General features: G+C 39.0%; 1 protein-coding gene across 5 annotated transcripts in view; it reads right to left on the bottom strand.

Annotated features, from left to right (window-relative positions):
• The window catches only part of Kcnn2 (potassium calcium-activated channel subfamily N member 2), a 148,767-nt gene that overhangs the window by 84,525 nt on the left and 41,288 nt on the right, over positions 1 to 22,954 (bottom strand). The gene's annotated exons all lie outside the window — the stretch shown is intronic.

Here is a 22,954-nt window from a genome sequence, read left to right on the forward strand (position 1 = left end):
GTGTGTGTGTGTGCTAGATCAAGGACAATTTGGTGAAGTATAGAAACCAAATTAAAACTAGTTAAGACAACTTCAGAATATACTGGAAAAGTACAGAAATCTTCAGCATTCAAAATATTGAGAGTTTTGAGAAAGGAGGATAGATACAATTTCCTACCTACCTTGAACTACCTATCTTCAATATGGAAAACATGCCCATCAAAACCAAAGAGGAAGAAAGGGGGACAAGATTGGTCCACATAAGCCAAATACATGCATAGCCTCTCTGGAGGCTAACGTGGAATGAAGGAGGAAAAGAATGAAGTGAAACTTGATTGGTACATGAAATTCTTATCAGTCAAGCTGACCATTAAAGGCCTACACCTCTCATCAAACTTTTCTGTGAGCAATTTCATAATGCAAGCATGCCATCATAACTGCAACATTGTCCCAGATAACTGATATCTCTGTCAAACAGCATGTCTTCATCCTTCACATTCTCAGGCAAGAATGTTTATGATGTAGCTGGTAATGTTTAAGTAGATCAAACCAGCTCACAAGAGGTCACTACAGAGACCTCTGTAAATTTTATTCACAATTAAAAATAATTAAAGTCTAATTATATAATTTTCCCTCACTACGATCCCTCCTTTGTATCTGAATTTCAACCCCTCTCCTTCCCCTAACCTCCTCCTCTGAAATAGATAACTTTTTTCCTTATTTTGTTTTACACACACACACACACACACACACACACACACACACACACACGAAAGAAGAATATGCTGTGTTTACTTGATGTTTCTTAGGTATATATGATTTCAGGTTCTCCAATACAAAATTCTCAGACTAGTAGATTTTTGCCAAGAGAACTCAACATTGTAATTTCTTGCAAGTCAGTTTTGTCCATGTTAAGAAGCATGGGCTTCCATTGGTAGATGACAGAAAGGTTGCAGTTGGAAGCCATATGGCAACCCTGTTGTTTAATAACAATAAAATAACCTCCCCTTACCACTGTCCCAAGAACAGATATGTAGCCAGTTCTTCACACAAAGCTCAGTCCATATATCACTTATACTAGAGTGATCTTGCAAGATCAGGTTACTTTCCTCGTTAAAGTCATTTTGCCAATGTTCAATGACTGGAGGCTTCATTTCTAGGACCCAGTCTTCTATATTTTCCAGGTTTTAGAATTCTTAACAATTCAGCATTTATAATAAAATTTATTATAAAGCCAAGGTCAGTGGAGTTACAACCTGGGAGGCTTGATTTCCTGTGAGATCAGAACAACTCTTTTATAACCTGCTGTATTTCATTTGGGTGAACAGAAGAGCAGGCTTGCCTAACAAGTACAAGATAGGAAAAAAGCAGGCATCTGGGGGCACTGATCTACATGGCTTAGGATGCTGAAAACATCCACATAAGCTAATTGCATCTATTATCATTATAGCAATGTCGGTATTTGATCAAACCTTACTGAACATTTATATTTAGTGTAGAGATAATATGATTAGGAGGAGCTCTCTTGCTGTAAGCTGCAGGAATGTATAAAACCACTGCTTAACCCCCATCCCCCAAATATGCATACTACCATAGTCTGCTTGCAACAAAATATCAACAGAAAAGGCCTCTGTAGATCATAGGTCAGTGAATGTGCAACATTATAGTCTGGTAAAGAAATATTCTAGCTTGTGTAGACGCCATATGGTCTCTGCTACAAATTCTTTTCTCTCCCTTCAATTTAAGAATGCAAAAAACTATTCTTAGCTTATAACACTTTTCAAAAGCAAGTAGTAGTTGAGATCTGGATAGTTTGTTTGCCCCTCAATTAGCTAGCTCAGCACACTGAAAATAAAAATTTCATTTTCTTAGCTTCTTCTATTTTTCCCCTCAAAAAATGACCCATAAGAAACACAAATTAAAACAAAAAACAAACCTGGTAAAATCCCTTTTAAAAAGTAAAACCAGATTGAGAACAATGTGTAAAAATTCTTATCTTTCAAAGATATCTGGACTGCTTTTTCCTGTGGTTACTTAAAGATACTCTTGGATGATGAAGTTGCTGGTTAAAACCTCATGATGGCTTCTTTCCTCCAGAGGCTTCAGTGGGCATTCTAAAGAGGTTTTATTTTAGTGGGGGACAGGGGGTAGGGTAGAGTTCTTTTGAGGTAAGTTCTCTCCTTGTACTATGTAGCACAGGCTAGCCCTAAATTCCATACATAGCCTAGTTTGGTCTCCTATCTCAGCCTCCAGAGTACTGAAGTTATAGACACAGTCCTCCATACCCAGCCTGCTATTCTCAGTTTTGAGGCACCAGGAGCAGAACTTGCCCTGTGAGTTCACATCAAGAGACACATCAGATTGCCTGTTACTGCTGATGGACTCTGGGAATTACAAGCATGGGAGGCTGGGGTGAGTGTAGAAGACATAAGGCTAGTAACCTACAACAGGCAGCTTCAAGAAAGGAAAAGATCTAGGTGACTCAGGGTCACCCATAGCCATCTGGGTATTCCTTTCTGCTTTGGGACTGTCACGAAAGTCTCCTTAGAACAGGGTCCCCTCTGTCTTCCCTCTGTAATTCCAGCAAAGACTCCAGCTGCACTGAGTTGTGAGTCCCTGAAGCAACAGCCAAGATAAAAGACAGAGGAACTCTGTCTGAAGTCTGTGTGCTCCAGCAGATTAAATAGAAATTCTTCATACTGAACACAGGGCAGGGCTTCAAACAGAGCTGTGCCATGCCTGCCACATTTCTGTAAGGCCTCTTACTGCCAAGCACAGAGGGAGGCTTCAGATTCTCAAGACCAATGTGTCTGCAATCTTCAAATATTCAATAGCTACCATTTCCGCCACTGTCTCAGACCTTCTAAATTAACACACAGCTCTTCATTAACCCACATTAACTCACTAAATCAAGAAACTAATTACTTGCAAAGAATCCATTTTCTAGGAGATGCTAACCATTGTAACATATGCATTTAACATAGATTCTCATTAGTGATTTTCTTCATAAGAACCCTACAGAGTGTAATTTTTGATACATTAATTCCCTCAGCCTAATAGACATCCTTCTACCTGATTGGTACATCTGTGCAGAAGCATTTGCCTGCAGATCCTAACTGGGCTACGCTAGTTGGCTTTATTCTTGGCCTGGTAAAGGATATGGACATCTGTTAAAGAGCTCCATGAGGATCAAGCTGGTGCCAGGTAAGATTTCTTATCAACAAGGAGCTTGATGCTGGCATAGCTTTCTTCCTCTGTCTACCCATACTATTGGCACTCAAAGAATACTTCCACACTGAACTCCACTAACCTAATAGCCAGCAGAAAGGGTGTTTTCTAGTACATTTATTTACTAGATAGCAGGTGCATACCATGTTGTACGTGTGAAGATCAGAGGGCAATTTGTAGGAGTTGGTAATCTAGTATTGCATTCATCCCAAGGGTAGAACTATTGGTGGTAAGTGCTATGAGATCTGGGGCATCTCATGGGCAGCACATAAAAGTTTTTAACATATACTACTCACTACTCACTAGAGTAATCTCCCTTGTTCTACAAACCACATGGAACCTTTCCAACATGGCATCTTCTTTTTTTCCTATCCAATCATCCACATGCCAACCAAATACCTTCCACAATGACTTTACTAGGGCTTAAAGATAAGGAATCTGGATAATAAAATGAATGGTGGGTAAGAAAAGTAACACAAGCTATCATAGGATATTACAAAAATGGAGAGTCTTTAGATAAGAAAAGAGAATAGTAATGTGGATTGTCAATGCACAAAGACCTCTCAATTTATAAGAATTTGTCTTGTAAATAGAATACTATTTTCTTAATGACCGAACAGTATGATGCTGTTTGATGCTGTTCGGTATAGCACTCTTTTTAACTCTTTCATCTACCGAGAAACATCATTTTACCCCATGCCATGGCTAGTATGCTAGTGTAAATAATGCAGGCAATACATCAGATACAGTTAAACAAATACTACACGTTCTCTCCCACGTGTAGAAGCTGCAAACATCACCAAGAACAAAGGATGGCTGAGCTGGATGCAGGCAGCCATGTCACAGGGAAATCAAACTATACAAAACAAAACACGGATAGAAAGAAAGACATACTGTAGCATTTCACAGTCACTGTAATCCCCAGGAACTTAATGGAACCTTCATAACTAGAAGGCGCATGAGCACACTACACACAAAGTAGTGATAAAAAGATACAAATGTTCACTTCTTTGATTGACAAATACATATTATATAACAGTGCTGAAAATGCCATGCTGTATCTCATATACACATGTAACTATTCTGCTAGTCAAACTTTAGAGAAAATATTTAATACATGGAAGTTTGAACTTCCCCAATTTTCTCATTATGCAATATCCATGTATTATCTTTACCCCATAAATGTGTGTAATTATAAAAGCAACAATGAAAACACAGTCGGCCCGGAAATATAACAACATTAGTAGGTATCATCCACTCTCAGAAATTCTAAAGACACTGTTGGTATTGCTTTGCTTAAATCCTTCTCTGCTGAGCTCACATCATACAAAGTGGACTCACAGTTTTGTTTAAACACAGAATGCTTCATATGTCTAATAAGCATGATCACATGGATTAATGGAAACAAATTTTTATAACTTTTTGAGATTATAAAATAATTACATTTGCCCCCCTCTGCTTCCTCCCTCCAGTCTCTCCAATGTACTTGTTCTCATGGAAGAAAAACGCCCTTGAATTTGTTTCCTATGATTACTGACAGGAAAGCTATTTTCTGCTAACCACCATGGCTTTAATACTGTTTGCCCTGCTTTGTGGCTTTTAGATTAACACACTGGGACTGCTTCATGACTTTTCAAATGAGTTTCTAAGGCTGTAATATAGACATCAAAAACTCTGCAAAATAACTTATTCTTAAATTGCCATTGTTTGCTAGAATAATTTAGTAAACTAAAACAACACATTTTGCTTAACACACGAAGTTTTCAGAAGACAACCTCCATTGAAGAGTTCCGAAAGCACAGGCATCAGACAGCAATCATTCAAACACCTTTCACCTAAGCTCACACAGAATCAAAAGTTCTACGTGTTTAAAGCATATGGTATGTTTCTCTATAATATACTATGCAGATTTGTTACTAAGGCACACTGTGCTTCAACTAGCTAAATGGTGGCCCGGGGCTGGAGCACCACCCTTTTAAAGGTGTAAGCATGTGCCATCAGGAACTCTGCAAGAAACACAGCAGGAATGGAGTCTATGGCTGTTTACAGTGTTTAGCTAGCTAATGAAGCACATTGGATGTCGGGATCTTCAGTCATGAAAGCAGAAGACAAATCAAAATAAGTTGTTGTCTCAAATGGAAAACAAGACAAAACAAAACAAACAAATAAAACATATCCCCTGGGGAAGGCAAGAGAAAAGTATCTTTGTCCCAAATGCCATTCTGGTTTTATTTCTTAGAGTTGTTGCTACCATCATCAATGCAATGGGAAGATTCTTTTGTGGTACTGAAAAGGTATCTTCTTTATTCCTTCCTCTCTTTTCCGAAATTAGAAAATGAAAGGGTGGGTAGAAGGGAGGAGGAAGAGGAGAGAGAGGAACTGGGAGGAAAGGAGGGAGGAAAAGCTGCAATCAGGATGTAGAGCAAATTAACTAAATTAGTCAAAGAAAGGGAGGGAGGGGGGAGGGAAGAGGGAGAGAGGAAAAGAGAAAGGAAAGAGTGGAGGGAGGGAGGGAAGAAGGGAAGGAGGAGGAATGGAGAAGGGAAAAGAAGGGAGGGAAGGGGAGGAAAGGGAGGGGACGGGAGAAGAGTGGTGGAAAAAAGAAGGAAGAAAGGAAGAAACTTAAGAAAGGAAAAAGAAAATGTGATTTCTAGAAAGATTTAAATAAGGAAGAACTGCCTAAGGAAACAGATAAACCAGAACTTAAGGAGTGAGTGGGCTTCTCCAAAGAGTACCGCATGGGAGTTGAGAAGCCTCTTAATTTCTTTTCCTATATTGTCTTAGGAGTGAAGGCAAGGACCGATTCAGGAAAAGTAGGTCTGGATGACTTGGACATTACTTACAAAGCAGTGAGGAGAGAAATTAAAAAATAAACCACAACAATTTGTGTGAACCAAGTTTCTGATGAATGATTGAATAAATTTAGTAAACCAAGGAACCTCTTAAAAGCCAGTAAGTAAAATGCATAGTTATTTCGCAAAGATTTACAAATGGCTACCATTCATTACAGGGTGTTCAAAACCACAACTCATTAGAGGGCTAAAAGTATAAACATAATATCATGCTACTTTCTATCTTTTAGGATGGTGTTCGTGCTATATAAGTAAATGTATAGAATTTTTATGTGTACTTTCATTTATAAATTTCTATTTAAATTTATTTCATTTCTATTTATGTGTGTATGCATATGCATGGCTACCAAAACTATTTATCTGTATTCAGATATACAAGTTAATATGAAAGTGTATCTACTTACACATAAGATATTGCCATTCACATGTATGTATATATGACTAACAATATTATTAAGGAATGTTAGGAATCTAGAAACCTCATGTACTCTCATACAGTGCTCAGTACTACAGGAATATAAAATGATTCACATTTAAATATTTATCTAGTGGCATTTACATATTTACTCAGAGACTGGTACAAATATTAACAGAACCATACTTATAATACCCAAATGAGTAAACCATCTAAATGTGCATCAACTGATGAGCAGTTGGATAAAAACTTTTTAAAACACTCTTCACCAATTAAGAGGAGCATGCTGTAAGATATGCTACAACAGAAATAAGTATTATGTTTAAGCTAAGTAAAGGAAGCCAGATATAAGAAATGACCCAGTCGTCCCTGGTATCTATGGAGATTGGAGTCTGAGGCTACCCATAGTCCATGGATGCTCAATGGCCCTTACATAGACCTGTTTGAAATTATCTCAAGGTCACTCTAAACACTAAACACAATACAAATGCATAAAAACAGTGATGTTGTGTTGATAAAAAATGATTAGAGAAAAAAATTGAACAAAGTTCATCCTGACACAGTTTTGACAAATATTTATGACCCACAGTCAATAGAGAAACCTGTAGAGAGAGGCTTAACAATTGTATCACCTGACCTTATCATGTGACCTGTAGAGAGAGGGTTATCAACTGTATCACCTGACCTCACTGATATGAATGCCTCAGAAAGGCAAATCTGTCTCCATAGACTATATCATGGTATGAGTGCACTAGCCCAGAGCACTAAACCATCCCAAAACCAGTACTGTTATTACAAATAAATTTTGCTTCACTGAAATTGATCTTTTTTTATCTTTATTAACTTGGGTATTTCTTATTTACATTTCAATTGTTATTTCCTTTCCCAGTTTCTGGGCCAACATCCCCCTAACCCCTCCCCCTCCTTTTCTATTTGGGTGTTCCCCTCCCCATCCTCCCCCCCATTACCTCCCTCTCCACAACAATCACTGGGGCTTCAGTCTTGGCAGGACCCAGGGCTTCCCCTTCCACTGGTACTCTTACTAGGCTATTCATTGCTACCTATGCAGTTGGAGCCAAGGGTCAGTCCATGTATAGTCTTTGGGTAGAGGCTTAGTCCCTGGAAGCTCTGGTTGGTTGGCATTGTGGTTCATATGGGGTCTGAAGCCCCTTCAAGCTCTTTCAGTCCTTTCTCTGATTCCTTCAAAAAGGATCCCATTCTCAGTTCAGTGGTTTGCTGCTGGCATGCCTCTATGCATTTGCCATTATTCTGGCTGTGAGATATACATCCAGTTCCTGTCAGCCCGCACTTTTTGCTTCATCCATCTTATCTAGTTTGGTGGCTGTATATGTATGGGCCAGATGTGGGGCAGGCACTGAATGGGTGTTGCTTCTGACTCTGTTCTAGACTTTGCCTCCCTATTCCCTCCCAGGGGTATTCTTGTTCCCCTTTTAAAGGAGGAGTGAAGCATTTGCATTTTGGTCATCCTTCTTGAGTTTCCTGTGTTCTGTGCACCTAGGGTAATTCGAGCATTTGGGCTAATATTCACTTATCAATGAGTGCATACCATGTGTGTTTTTCTGTAATTGGGTTACCTCACTCAGGATGATATTTTCCAGTTCCATCCATATGCCTATGAATTTTATAAAGTCATTGCTTTTGAGTAGTATTCCATTGTGTAGATGTAACACATTTTCTGTATCCATTCCTCTGTTGAAGGGCATCTGGGTTCTTTCCAGCTTCTGGCTATTATAAATAAGGCTGCTATGAACATAGTGGAGCATGTGTCTTTGTTATATGTTGGGGAAATGTTACATGTCAGAGAAATATAGCTGGGTCCTCAGGTAGTTCAATGTCCAATTTTCTGAGGAACCTCCAGACTGATTTCCAGAATGGTTGAAAAAGTCTGCAATATCACCAATTAAGGAAAAGTATTCTTTCTGGACATCCTCGCAATCATTTGCTGTCACCTGAGTTTTTGATCTTAGCCATTCTCACTGGTGTGAGGTGAAATCTCAGGGTTGTTTTGATTTGCATTTCCCTTATGAATAAAGATGTTGAACATTTCTTTAGGTGTTTCTCAGCCATTTGGCATTCCTCAGCTGTGAATTCTTTGTTTAGCTCTGAACCCCATTTTTAATAGGGTTATTTGTCTCCCTGCGGTCTTACTTCCTGAGTTCTTTGTATATTTTGGATATAAGCCCTCTATCACTTGTAGGATTGGTAAAGATCTTTTCCCAATCTGTTGGTTGTTGTTTTGTCCTTTGCCTTACAGAAGCTTTGCAGTTTTATGAGACCCCATTTGTTGATTCTTGATCTTAGAGCATAAGCCATTAGTGTTTTTTTTCAGGATATTTTCTCCAGTGCCCATGTGTTCGAGATTCTTCTGCAATTTTTCTTCTATTAGTTTGAGTGTATCTGGTTTAATGTGGAGGTCACTGATATACTGGGACGTAAGCTTTTTACTAGGTGATAAGAACAGATCGATCTGCATTCTTCTACATGCTGACCTCCAGTTGAAACAGCACCATTTGCTGAAAATGCTATCTTTTTTCCATTGGGTGGTTTTGGCTCCTTTGTCAAAAATCAAGTGACCATAAGTGTGTCGGTTCATTTCTGGGTCTTCAATTCTATTCCAGAGCTCTATCTGTCTGTCTCTGTACTAATATCACACAGTTTTTTATCACTATTGCTCTGTAATACTGCTTGAGTTCATGGATAGATATTCCCCCAGAAGTCCTTTTATTGTTGAGGATAGTTTTAGCTATCCTGGGTTTTTTGTTATTCCAGATGAATTTGCAAATTGTTCTGTCTAACTCTATGAAGAATTGGGTTGGAATTTTGAGGGGGATTACACTGAATGTGTAGATCGCTTTTGGTAAAATGGCCCTTTTTACTATATTAATCCTGCCAATCCATGAGCATGGGAGATCTTTCCATCTTCTGAGATCTTCTTCAGAGGCTTGAAGTTCTTATCATACAGATCTTTCACTTGCTTGGTTAAAGTCACACCAAGGTATTTTATATTATTTGGGACTATTATGAAGGGTGCCATTTCCCTAATTTCTTTCTCAGCCTGTTTTCTGTTTTGTGTAGAGGAAGGCTACTGATTTATTTGAGTTAATTTTATATCCAATCACTTTGCTGAAGGTGTTTCTCAGATTTAGTAGTTCTCTATTGGAACTTTTGGGATCACTTAAGTATACAATCATATTGTCTACAAATAGTGCTATTTTGACTTCTTCCTTTTGAATCTGTATCCCTTCAATCTCCTTTCGTTGTCTGATTGCTCTGGCTAGGACTTCGAGAACTATATTGAATAAGTAAGGAGAGAATAGGCAGCCTTGTCTAGTCCTTGATTTTAGTGGGACTGCTTCAAGTTTCTCTCCATTTAGTTTAATGTTAGTGAATGGTTTGCTGTATATGGCTTTTACTATGGTTAGATATGGGCCTTGATTTCCTGTTCTTTCCAGGACTTTTATCATGAAGGGGTTTTGAAGTTTGTCAAATGCTTTCTCAGCATCTAGTGAAATGATCATGTGGTTTTAATTGTTCAGATTTGTTTATATAGTGGATTACGTTGATGGTTTTCTGTATATTAAACCATCCCTGCATGCCTGGGATGAAGCCTATTTGATCATGATGGATGATTGTTCTGATGTGCTCTTGGATTCAGTTTGCAAGAATTTTATTGTGTATCTTTGAGTCAATATTCATAAAGGAAATTGGTCTGAAGTTCTCTTTCTTTGTTGGGTCTTTGTGTGGTTTAGGTATAAGAATAATTGTGGCTTCATAGATGGAATTCGGTAGCACTCCATCTGTTTCAATTTTTTGGAATAGTTTGGATAGTATTGGTATGATGTCTTCTATGAAGGTCTGATAGAATTCTGCACTGAACCCGTCTGGACCTGGGCTCTTTTTTTGTTGGGAGACTGTTAATGATTGCTTCTATTTCTTTAGGAGTTATGGGGTTGTTTAAATGGTTTATTTGTTCCTGATTTAACTTGGCTACCTGGTGTCTGTCTAGCTAATTGTCTATTTCCTCCAGATTTTCAAGTTTCGTTGAATATAGGCTTTTGTAGTAGGATCTGATGATTTTTTGAATTTCCTATGGCTCTGTTGTTATGTCTCCCTGTTCATTTCTGATTTTGTTAATTTGGACACACTCTCTGTGTCCTCTCGTTAGTCTGGCTAAGGGTTTATCTATCTTGTTGATTTTCTCAAAGAACCAGCTTTTGGTTCTGTTGATTCTTTATAGTCTTTTTGTTTCTACTTGGTTGATTTCAGCTCTGAGTTTGATTATTTCCTGCCTTCTACTCCTCCTGGGTGTATTTGCCTTAATTTCTTCTAGAGCTTTTAGGTGTGCTCTCAAGCTGCTGATATATGCTCTCTCCTGTTTCTTTCTGCAGGCACTCAGAGCTATGAGTTTTCCTCTTAGCACATCTTTCATTTTGTCCTATAAGTTTGGGTATGTTGTACCTTCATTTTCATTAAATTCTAAGAAGCCATTAATTTCTTTCTTTATTTCTTCCTTGACCAGGTTATCATTGAGTAGAGCATTACTCAACATCCATGAATATGTGGGCATTCTTTCCTTACTGTTATTGAAGGCCAGCTTTAGCCCGTGGTGGTCTGATGGGATGCATGGGATTATTTCTATCTTTCTGTATCTGTTCAGGCTTGTTTTATGACTGAGTATATGGTCAATTTTGGAGAAAGTACCATGAGGTGGTGACAAGAAGGTATATCCTTTTGTTTTAGGATAGAATGTTCTATAAATATCTGTGAAATCCATTTGGTTCATGACTTCTTTTATTCTGTCTATGTCTCTGTTTAATTTTTGTTTCCATGATCTGTCCATTGATGAGAGTGAAGTGTTGAAATCTCCTACTATTATTGTTTGAGGTGCAATGTGTGCTTTGAGTTTTAATAAGGTTTCTTTTATGTATATTGGTGCCCTTGTATTTAGAGCATAGATATTTAGGATTGATAGTTCATCTTGGTGGATTTTTCCTTTGGTGAATATGAAGTGTCCTTCCTTATCTTTTTTATGACTTTTGTTTGAAAATTGATTTTATTCGATATTAGAATCGATATTCCAGCTTGTTTCTTCAGACCATTTGCTTGGAAAATTGTTTTCCAGCCTTTTACTCTGAGGTAGTGTCTGTCTTTGTCTCTGAGGTGTGTTTCCTGTAGGCAGCAAAATGTTGGGTCCTCATTGCATATTCAGTTTGTTAATCTGTCTTTTTATTGGGGAATTGAGTCCATTGATGTTGAGGGATATTAAGGAATACTGATTGATGCTTCCTGTTATATTAGTGTCAGGATGTGAGATTATGTTTGTGGCTGTCTTCTCTTTGTTTTGTTACAACCTGATTAGTTTCTTGGTCTGCGTAGGGTGTAGCTGGCCTCCTTGTGTTGGGCTTTACCATTTATTATCCTTTGTAGGGCTAGATTTGTAGAAAGATATTGTGTGAATTTGTTTTATCATGGAATATCTTGGTTTCTCCATCTATGTTAATTGAGAGTTTTGCTGGATACAGTAACCTGGGCTGGCATTTGTGTTCTCTTAGGCTCTTTATGACATCTGTCTAGGATCTTCTGGCTTTCATAGTCTGTGGTGAGAAGTCTGGTGTAATTCTGAGAGGTCTGCCTTTATAAGTTACTTGACCTTTTTCCCTTACTGCTTTTAATATTCTTTTCTTGTTTTGTGCATTTGGTGTTTTGACTATTATGTGACGGGAGGAGTGTCTTTTCTGGTCCAATCTATTTGGAGTTCTGTAGGCTTCTTGTATGTTTATGGGCATCTCTTTCTTTAGGTTAGGGAAGTTTTCTTCTATGATTTTGTCGAAAGTATTTACTGGTCATTTGAGTTGGGAGTGTTCACTCTCTTCTATACCTATTATCCTTAGGTTTGATCTCATTGTGTCCTAGATTTCCTGTATGTTTTGGTTCTGGTGTTTTTTCCCTTTTACATTATCTTTGACATTTGTGTCGATGATTTCTATGGAATCTTCTGCTCCTGAGATTCTCTCTTCTATCTCTTGTATTCTGTTGGTGATGCTTGTATGTACGGCTCCTTGTCTCTTCCTTTGGTTTTCTATATCCAGGGTTGTTTCCCTTTGTGCTTTCTTTATTGCTTCTATTTCCATTTTTAATTCCTTCACCTGTTTCATCGTGTTTTCCTGTAATTCTTTCATGGATTTTTGCATTTCCTCTCTATAGGCTTCTGCTTGTTTATCTGTGTTTTCCTGCATTTCTCTAAGGGAGTTCTTTATGTCTTTATTGAAGTCCTCCATCATCATGATCAAGTGTGATTTTAAATCTGGATCTGCTTTTCTGTTGTTTTTGGATATTCAGTGTTTGCTTTGGTGGGGGAATTGGGCTCCGATGATGCCATGTAGTCTTGGTTTCTGATGCTTGGGTTCCTGCTGCCTCTTGCCATCACGTTGTCTCTGGTGTTACCTTGTTGTGCTATTTCTGACAGTGCTTAAACCATCCTATAGACTTGCGTGTCAGGAGTGCTGTAGACCTGTTTTCCTGTTCTCTTACAGCCAGGTATGGGCACAGAGTGCTCTGCTTTCAGGCGTGTAGTCATTCCTGTCTACCAGTCTTCAGGTGTTCCTGTGGGTGTGTGTTCTCAGTCTACCAGGCAGGTCACTTGGAGCAGAAAAGTTGGTCTTATCTCTTGTCTCAGGCGTGGCGTTGCTTCTCAGAGCCATGTTTCAGCTCTCTGTGAGGGCAGCAACCAGAAGGGTCTGCCCCTCCTTCGCTTGGGACCCTGTGCACAGGGGGCCCAGATGGCACTAGGGGTTTTCCTCTAGAGTCAGAAATGTGGGCAGAGAGTAGTCTTCTCTGGTTTTCCAGGCTTGTCTGCCCTTCTGAAGGTCTAACTCTCCTTCTCACAGGATTTTGGTGCAGGGAGCTATTTGACTGGGTCCCTTCAGATCTGTGCTGTGTCTGGACTGCAGAGTTGAGTGCCTCTATCTTCCTGTTCCCAGAGGCCCTTGGGCCAGGGATTTGGTAGATGTGGGCAGTACTGGCAGTCTCTCCTGCCCTGCAGTCTCAGGAGTGCCCACCTGTCTGGCTGGTGAGCTCTCTCTCCAATGGTGTTTGGGAGCAAGGATCTGTGGGCTGGGATCAGTGAGGTTTGGGCCCCAATTAGAAAATGGAAGTACACGGTGGTGGAGGAATTTTGCCTTTGTGAGTCCTGAGTCAACCAGGCAGGTCACTTGGGGCAGAAAAGTTGGTCTTACCTTTGGTCTCGGGTCTGAAGTCACTCCTCAGAGCCGGGTTTCAGCTCTTCCTGAGGGCAGCAACCAGAACGGTCTGCCCCGCCTTCGCTCAGGACCCTGTGAACATGGGGCCCACATGGCGCTAGGCGTTTTCCTCTAGATTCAGAAATGTGGGCAGAGAGTAGTCTCCTCTGGCTTCCCAGGCATTCTGCCCCCTCCTGAAATTGTTTTTAAAATGAGTGCCATATTATACTCCTTTGTATGTACTTTAGCCAGAAATTGTGCTGGAACTCTTGATAATTAAGTTTCATTATTATTGTTCTATACTTTTCACTATGTATTGATGGCCAGGAGATCAAAATGCTTTGATTTCAACACCACACTAAATTTCCATATCTCATTCCTGGGCTTTTTCCAGCATCCCTGGGATTTGGCAGTGATAATGATATCTATTAATCATGAGAGTTTTGAAGTCAGGGGCAAAGAAGAGATGTAACTGGCAAGGTGGGAATGTTCAAGGCCTATTGTTGTCCTTCCTGGATCTCAGGAGATGTTCATGAACTAGATTCCATCCTGCCAGGCCAGCAAACTCATCTAGAAGCAGTTCGTGCCCTTCTTTACTGGAGCAGAGCCAAACAGAGTCTGGACACCCAGTAGGTGCTTTATGAACTAACACCACCACCGGGATAGAACAGCAAGGCTCCATTCTCTACCTAATAGTGAACAAGATTTTAAAGGTTGACTGTTAAAATATGAGGCAGATTTATCTAAATTTGGTGCGTGCCCCAAAAGTGTATATTTTATTGCATGGAAAGGAACTGTTTTGTCTTAAAGTTTTCTTCTTCTAGTTTAATATAAATTTACAGCATAAAAACACTGAAAATAAAAGAATAAATAAATGCATGGGTACAGGTATAGACACCACTTGGACTACAAGGACTTAGGATTGATGCCTAGTACTTAAAACAAAACAAAACAAAACATCAACAAAACCCCCAGAAATATAATATAGAAAATCGGTGGGCAAATACTAAACACTGTTTTTCCCAGAATCCAGCCTTAAGTCTAAGAAAGGTATTCATTTTCTTAAAAATAAAAATGATCCAGTGAAGCTGAACTGTATGATTTTGCTAATCAAGCCTTTATATATACACTTTACACTAACATTGTACATGGATAATCTCTGGGATTTCTCAAAGCTGGGAAGTAGACAGAGCTCACACTTTGTAAGTTCTGGACTTGAGCATAGCTGGGAGGGTGGGGAGGCTGCTATTAACTGACTCAGGCTATGGCTGGATGCCTAGGCCACTCACTTTGAGTTGTCTTGCTCTAAGAACCACTGAAGATAGTTCTCAACTCTTATTCTTGAGACAAGAATAACAAAGCCACCTGCTCCAAATATTACTCTTGGTTGTTCTCTCAGATGTAGCCCCCTCCCCCAAATAGATCTATATAGGAATGGAGAGAAAATGGAGCTTGAGGCCACATTTTTCTTCCAAAAGACTTTAAAGACTAATTTATTTGGGAATACAACACTAAGCACCAAGGCCTTACAAGTTGCTGAGTGCATGCTGAAGGGTTCTAAAGTGCAGACTTTCCCAACTGGAAAGGGACATTTTAAAGCTGTGACTCATTTTAAGAGTGTGAAAATGCTATATCTGTATTGTGTGAGTCAGACCCTGGAAGTATACATTTACAAAGTATTAAATTACCATCAACCACAGATTACAAATCCATTGATGAAATGCTTGGTGTTGACTTAGCAACAGCAGAAAGTTAGAGATGTGAAACTAATGTAATTATCCAGGACTCTGTAATAAACCCAAAATTGCAATGTATAGTTAATGACACCTTTACAGACATTAAAGAAATTACATCATCAATGTTACATCTCAAATTTAGTCAAACCAGATAGAAACAGTCAACCCTAAAGGCCAGGGTTTAGAAGAAACCAATCCTCAGAATGAGTCTTCTGAAAATATAAGATAAAATCTTGGCTAGCGGATTGGGAAAATGAGCTAACATTGTAAAATGTAGAACTCCCACTACATTCTCCTGCATGTAATCCTATATTAAGAATAAAAACTGTAACACAACAGGTGAGACATCGATGTGCCATTTGTCCTTCCTCCTCCAAATGTTGGCATATGTCACCTGAAAAGGGAAGATTCAAACTTTTTGGAAAAGAAAGCAAAGTGGAAACTAGAACAGGTCATTTACACACACCAAAGGCAGTTATCACACATGGGAGTCAACCACTGGCGTGATTTTAAAGCATGCTCTAAAAAGGGCAAGCAATGAGTGCTCTGGAAAGAACAGATTAATACAGTCAGGACAGGCTACCAGTGCAATGCTGAATTGATGTACACGAATTAATAACAATAACTTTTGGGGTTCTCCTGAATGAGAGTCTCATTCTAATTCTGAATGAACATGATTTGAGCCCATATGCCTGGAGAGTGGAATCCCATATGTTATCTATGAGTTAGGGCTAAAAAGGATGAAAGACTATCAAATTACTAAACACTGTGCTCTTTTTCGTCAGGAAATCCTACTGGTATGTGTCTCTGGACCAGAAGGCATTCTACTTGATAGGAGATCCCCAAACAACCCATTCAATATACTTCTGATATCAGAAGACAGCCACTTGTGTAATTACCCTGTGCGCCATTTTATTATTGAGTATGGTTTACCTGTAATATTTCACCAGATGCTATGTAAGAATAAGGTTTCAGATGTATTTCAGAATTCATTTGATTAAAAACAAAAGTTTTGAAAACACATTGTTAAGGAACATTAGCAAAATGGTTGCTCACAGAGAGGAATATAAATAAATACTCCACTGGGGTAATATTATAACGTAATTATCAACATAACGGACATACTGAAATGGAAGTCTCTCATTCTCAGATTGTGTTTGATAATTAGAAAAGCAAATTCCACATTAATTTTTATCTGTTGGGCTTTAGTGCAGAAACTTAGCCCATTTCCAATGTAGTTCCAGAAGGTACCACACGCACGCTCAACTCTCCCCTTAACTATCCCCCTGCCACAATGAAACCACTTCAACTTTACTTTCGAAAATACCTCCCTCTCAACTAATGAAATCATTGACTTAAATATGCTTATAGATAAAGACAACGGAATAAACCCAAACATGAAGTTATTTGGTGCTTATATCCTAAACATATGACCCTTTCACTAGTGGTCAAAAATCTCCTGACCCCTCCAATTTATTACAATAATGCAGTGTGACTTTTGCTTGGAAACACTGGCACCAGAGTCCCTAGCTCTTGTCTGCTCTCTTTTCTCCACCCTTGGCTTGGCCCTCTTTTCCAAATTACTAAACTTTGGTCTAAAGAAGAAAAGAATATATTGAACATAGAAATATTCCATTTTATTAACTCAAAATGCAAGAGGGTGGAGTCCATCCCCATCTGTAAAACTTCAGTATTAATTAACATATGCCAAGAATGTGTCCCAGAAGTTGCAGGCAAATAAGGTAACACTTTTCCTCTTAGAATTCCTGGTACACATTTACATTCTAGTCGTTCTTCAAATCACAGTGGTGGTGGCGGTGGTGGTGGCGGCGGCGGAGGCGGTGGCGGCGGCGGAGGCGGTGGCGGCGGCAACGACGACGATGATACAATAAAACCAAAAATAAGCACAAGATGATGATGATGATGATGATGATGATGATGATGATGATGATGATGATGATACAATAAAACCAAAAATAAGCACAAGATGAGTTTCCTGATGTGCTGCAGCACAAGGGCTTGCCAAAGACCTCCTTCAATAACGTCTTAGGAACATTATCTCTTGACATATGCCAACTAGACCATGGAGTAGGCTATCTCTACAAAACTAGAAGTCTATGGAGGTTCAAATAAGGATTGGATACTCCAGGGACTTAAGCTATTCTAGTTTCTTCTGTGTCACAAGTATCTTTGAGGTTTCTATTAGACGTATCCTGAAGAGAGGTCAGAACCTGAGACATTTTTGAATAGGAGATCATTTAACAGTATAATGTCAGGTTTCCTGGCTTGCTTCAGAACAGATGTTCACTTGGACACATGGCTACACCAGAGCTAGACTGCAGTAACTCTCGTTTAGCCATGGGCAAACGTTTACTAACCCATGGACACAAACCAAAATACTGCTAGAGTTCTGCATTCTCTGATTCTCCCTGTCACTCACCAAATAAATAAATGAGTCAATAAACATATGGATAAATAGCTACATACATAAAATATACAAATATAATTTTATTATAAAATTATATATTATGTATACCAACAGTTCCCAACCTGTGCAGTTGAGTGACCCTTTCACAGGAGTCACATATAAGATACCCTGCATGTAAGATATTTACATTATGATTCATAACAGTAGCAAAATTACAGTTATGAGGCATCAAAAGTATATTTGTAGTTGGAGGTCACCACTGTATGAAAGGGTCTCAGCATTAGGAAGATTTAGAACCACTGATATATACATACTATCTATAGCATGCAAAGTGTATAGCACTATATATACATATACACTTATACTCACAGGCAAATAAATGTTAGGCACATGATATGCTGGAGATTGAAATATAGATATCTTCTATAGGATGTCTTCCCAATCAATAGAGAATACTTTAAAGAAACTCTGTGCTAGTAGAAGAACAGGAATAAGTTTGCAACAGAAACTTCTCCAGAAAGCCACCCGACTTTCTCAAACTTCTAAAAAGTAATTTCAGTATTGTTTTTTAAAAGATTCTGTAACATAGGATGAGTTTCCTGGTGTGGTACAGCAGTATCCCCATTCACAGGTTTGTCAAAGACCTCCCACAATAACGTCCTTTATTTTGAATTATGTATATATGTGGATAGCTGTGTGTGTGTGAGTGCAGGTACCTACAGACACCAGAAGAAGACATCAGATGCTCCTGAGCTTGAATTACAGATGGCTTTGAGTCACCTGACAGGGTGCTAAGAACCGAACTTGGTTTCTCTGCAACATCAGTACACAGTACACTAACAGCTAAGCTATATCTCCAGTTTCCAAATATTCATGGAATTCTTATAATTAACTAAAAAGAGATATTAGATATGAATCTCTCCCTTTAATATATAGAGGCGACTTAGATGGGCCAACAATAAAACTGTGTGGCTCAATCAAATGAAACAAACAAGAGAGTTCTGCTTATATGACCCAATATAGACTTAGAAAAGAAAAGAAAGATGGATGGGAAGGAGGACAGGCAGAAAGGAGGAGAGGACGTTTGGGAGAGAGTGAAGAAAGGAAGGAGGCAAGAAGAAAGGGGGCAAGGGGAAGAGGGAGGCAGACGGAGAGACAAACCAACATCAAGGAGAAAGAAAGGCAGGGTTGCACCATAACATTAAAAAGGAAACCTTGTGAATTAATTTATTTTATCTTTACATACCTTTTGATACCATAATATAATTATATAATTTAACCTTTCTTCCCTCCAAATTCGCCTGTACACCCCTCCCTGCTCTTTTTCAAATCCCTGGGGTCCTTTTTCATTAATGTTGTTTCATGCATATCTATATATGCATAAACATTCAAAATATAACCTGATCAGTCTGGATAATAGTACTTGAGTGTATGTACTATAATACAGTATAATATAATAGCCAATGGCATCTGGTAACCACACCTGATGTGCTCTTCCCTGGGGAAGACTATTTCTCCTGCACTCATTATTCCTTAGTTGCCACTAGTGCTTTAGATAGGGTTGAGGCTTCTGGGCATTTCCCATGCACCAGAGAACATCAATTGCTCTCTTGTTCAGCTCAAGTTTAGGGAACCATGCTGATAAGACTTTATGAGTTAGCTTCTGACATTCACAGGAGACAATCTTAGAGAAGAACCTATAGCTGCTGCTTTACTAAACCAGAATACCAACCCAACCTCATTCTAAATATTTGTCTTTGTGCCCCCACACATCAATGTAGCCATCGCCCCTCATCAAGGAGACTTCTCTTTCCAACAGGCAGACCATTACAGAAAACCACAGCCAATCCAAATGCAGTGTTGTGGAGCCCAGTCCCAACAGATACGTATTTCTGCACCTTAAAGTCACAATCTGGAGGAAGTTTTTTCCAGAGCAAAGTGCCAAATTTGAGGGGAAAAAAAATCTAATGTGGAAAATCTACCAAAATGCTGCATAATGATTTTATTTCTTTTCACATTTGTGTAATTATAAAGTGTTAAGCTAGATAAGGGCTAATCAAACCATTTAGCTTGCAAATGAAGAAGCATAAGTGAGAAGTAATGTGCCTGACCTGAGGTTACCCACACTCTAAACTGTAAACTGTGACTCAGTCTTGCAGTTGCATCTGTCCCTTTCCCATGAAACCATGAATCTGTTAATTCCTTTCTGTTACTACTGGCTGCAGGCTTGTGTTCCGTGTGTAATGGACACTTTCTCTTTTCATTGTCTGTTGAGGAAGATAGGAATGGCTATCATCTAACAACCCAAGCATGACAAAAACACACATCCTTTGGGCTGCTGGAAGCTGGCACTGCTTGCCTCAGAGTTTCTATATCTGGGGTAAAAACGGTGCCATGAACCATTTTAAGAAAGAAAATGCATGGCAGGTGAACAGTTTTGAGGCGACTTAAATCAGTCTTTAGAAACGGGTACACTAGAGATCACCCAAACCCCTGAAAATATTAGTAAGGATGCTTTGACCCACCTCAGTCACGACGCTAGGCAGAAATTTTGAGTTAATCCTTAGAATCTGAATAGGTATGCCAACTAAGATTTTAATATTTATTCTTCACCTTAGTAGGCACATGGGCCCCAGAAAACATCATAAGCCTGTAGATACTGTGATTACTTGCTGTATGACAAGCATAAGGAATTTACCTCCCTTTAAAAAGAACACCTTGGGAACTAGGGATATCGATTTGTAGTAGAATGTTTATCTAGCAAGTGCTGAGTTTGGTCAATGGTACAGAAAAAAAAATCAACCAAAAACATAAGAACACACTTTAATCCCTCAAAAGCTATACTTAGGTAGAGAAGTACCAGATAAGTTCAGATGCATGATATTGAAATCTAGCCACAGAAACATTCTCGGTAAAACAGATGAACTCACCCAGCACACATGTTCCTTGAGCCTCCTCTTAACTGTATAAAGTGACTACAGATAACTTTAAGCAAATAAGAAAAAAAAGTATATATCCAGAAAGACAAAATGAGTGAGTGGTGACACAGTACTAATTATCCAGAAAGCTGATCTTAGATTGACTCAAGAAAGCAGGATTTTAGAGCAGTGTTAAAACAAGAAACAGTTCTCTGGATATTGGGGACCTAACCCACATGACTCCAGCATGGTACCCACCAGTCAACTGCAGGAAGGAATAGGGCAAACCTTTACATGGGAGAAGAGTGTCAAAGGCTGCACAGAGCCAAATCCTTAACCCTGACTTCTGCTCTGTGTATGAGGGCTGTTCTTAGCCAGCCCAGGAGGAATGAGGACTTTTGTGGTCTGGAGAGGGCAGAGCAGGTCTGTGGACTGGCTGCACAGGGTCTATCATATTCTCACTAGACCTGGAAAATGAATATTTATGTACAAGTTTTCAGAACTCTATTCCCTTGCATTTAGAAAAAGCCCCAAAGTAGCCTTCCATACTATGGCCTCAATGATGAAGTAATAGAAATGGTTGCTCATGGGGTGATCAGATTTTAGGGGGATATATATTCTTCCCTTCCACCAACCAAATCTCCCCTCAGAGACAACCATAGTTGGCCAGTTCTAGATAGAAATGCAAAGCTTCCAGTTGACTCACATGTGCTCCTCTGTGCGGCAAGCATTTAAGGAAAGCTTCTAAAATAGTAGCCAAAAAGAGGAGAAAAGAAATCTTTGGAAACACAAAGAAAATACAAAGAGAAAAGAATTTAAATCATGCCCCTCAGCATCACCAGATGAATAAAACATTATATACCAACAAAAGAGAAGCAGGAGGCTAGCAAACACAAGTGAACGCAAGGGGTCAAAAATTAGACACTGGAATGTAACCCATGGCATAGAAGGAGTTAATTCCAAACACAAAATTCTGTTTATTTGCTTGTTTTCTCTGTAGTGAGGATGGGATCTAGAACCCAGCTATGAAAGGCAAAGGCTCTACCACCACAGTACATTCATAACCAATATCAAAAAGTTTAAAAACAAAACTGAAGTTGTCTTCCAATATAGGAAGCAAAGCACAGGTGGAAAGCAAGAAAATTTAAAAAGGAATACATGGAGACCAACACCTATACAATGAAATCCAGGAGCATTATGAAATCAGTTCCCTTCTAAGAACTGAAGAACAAGAATGCCAATACTGAATGGTCCATGAAAGTTTCCAGTACCATAGTCTGAAGCAGACCCATATCATTGCACAAATTTAGAATGCTGATCCTTGAGGCTTTCCAAAAACAACAAAAGATTAACATGAGAATGGAACATACTGTGGGATTCTGAACACAAAGGGAAATGGAATTCTTCACTGCTCTGAGGAATGACTTTCTAATTTGGAATTTTTATATCCAGCCACACTATTCATAACAACACATGAGGCTACAGACTGCCAATTTGTCAAGATCATTCTCTCACACACTGCATTTTCTTAGAGATTATCACAAAATTGGATCAGCCACAGATAATAAGTAAGGTAATAGAGAAAGCCCCCCACATACACATACATGTACACACACATACACACACATAACAATGCACATATGTACACACATATACAAACAACACACGCATACACATGTACACACACAAATACACATGCATGCATGTGTATATACACATGCACACATGTATACAAACACAAGAATGCATACATACATGTGTGCACATGTACAAACACACACACACACACACACACACAGCAAAGAACCCCTCTCCAACATGACTGTTGCAGGAGAGAAAGGTTGTGAAAGCTACAGTTCAAGGGAAAAAATGTAAGAATATTGAATATATCTAAAGAGAAAGAGGGAGGCTTATAGAATGGGGAGGGTTTTCAGATGATTCTTTGGTAAGAACACATAAAATTGAGCCAAAAGCAAACAAAACTAAAACCAACCAACCAAAAACCTAGGCAAGCAAACAAACCTAAAACAACAGTGAAAATCATAAACTAAAGGAAGGATTGTTCATTCCAGAGCACAAGTGGGAAGAGTTCTAAAACCAGGTTTATCTGGTTACATTGTGGATAGAAGTTGTGAAATT

The sequence above is a fragment of the Rattus rattus genome, chromosome 15 (genome assembly GCF_011064425.1).
Source record: "Rattus rattus isolate New Zealand chromosome 15, Rrattus_CSIRO_v1, whole genome shotgun sequence".
NCBI lineage: Eukaryota > Metazoa > Chordata > Mammalia > Rodentia > Muridae > Rattus > Rattus rattus.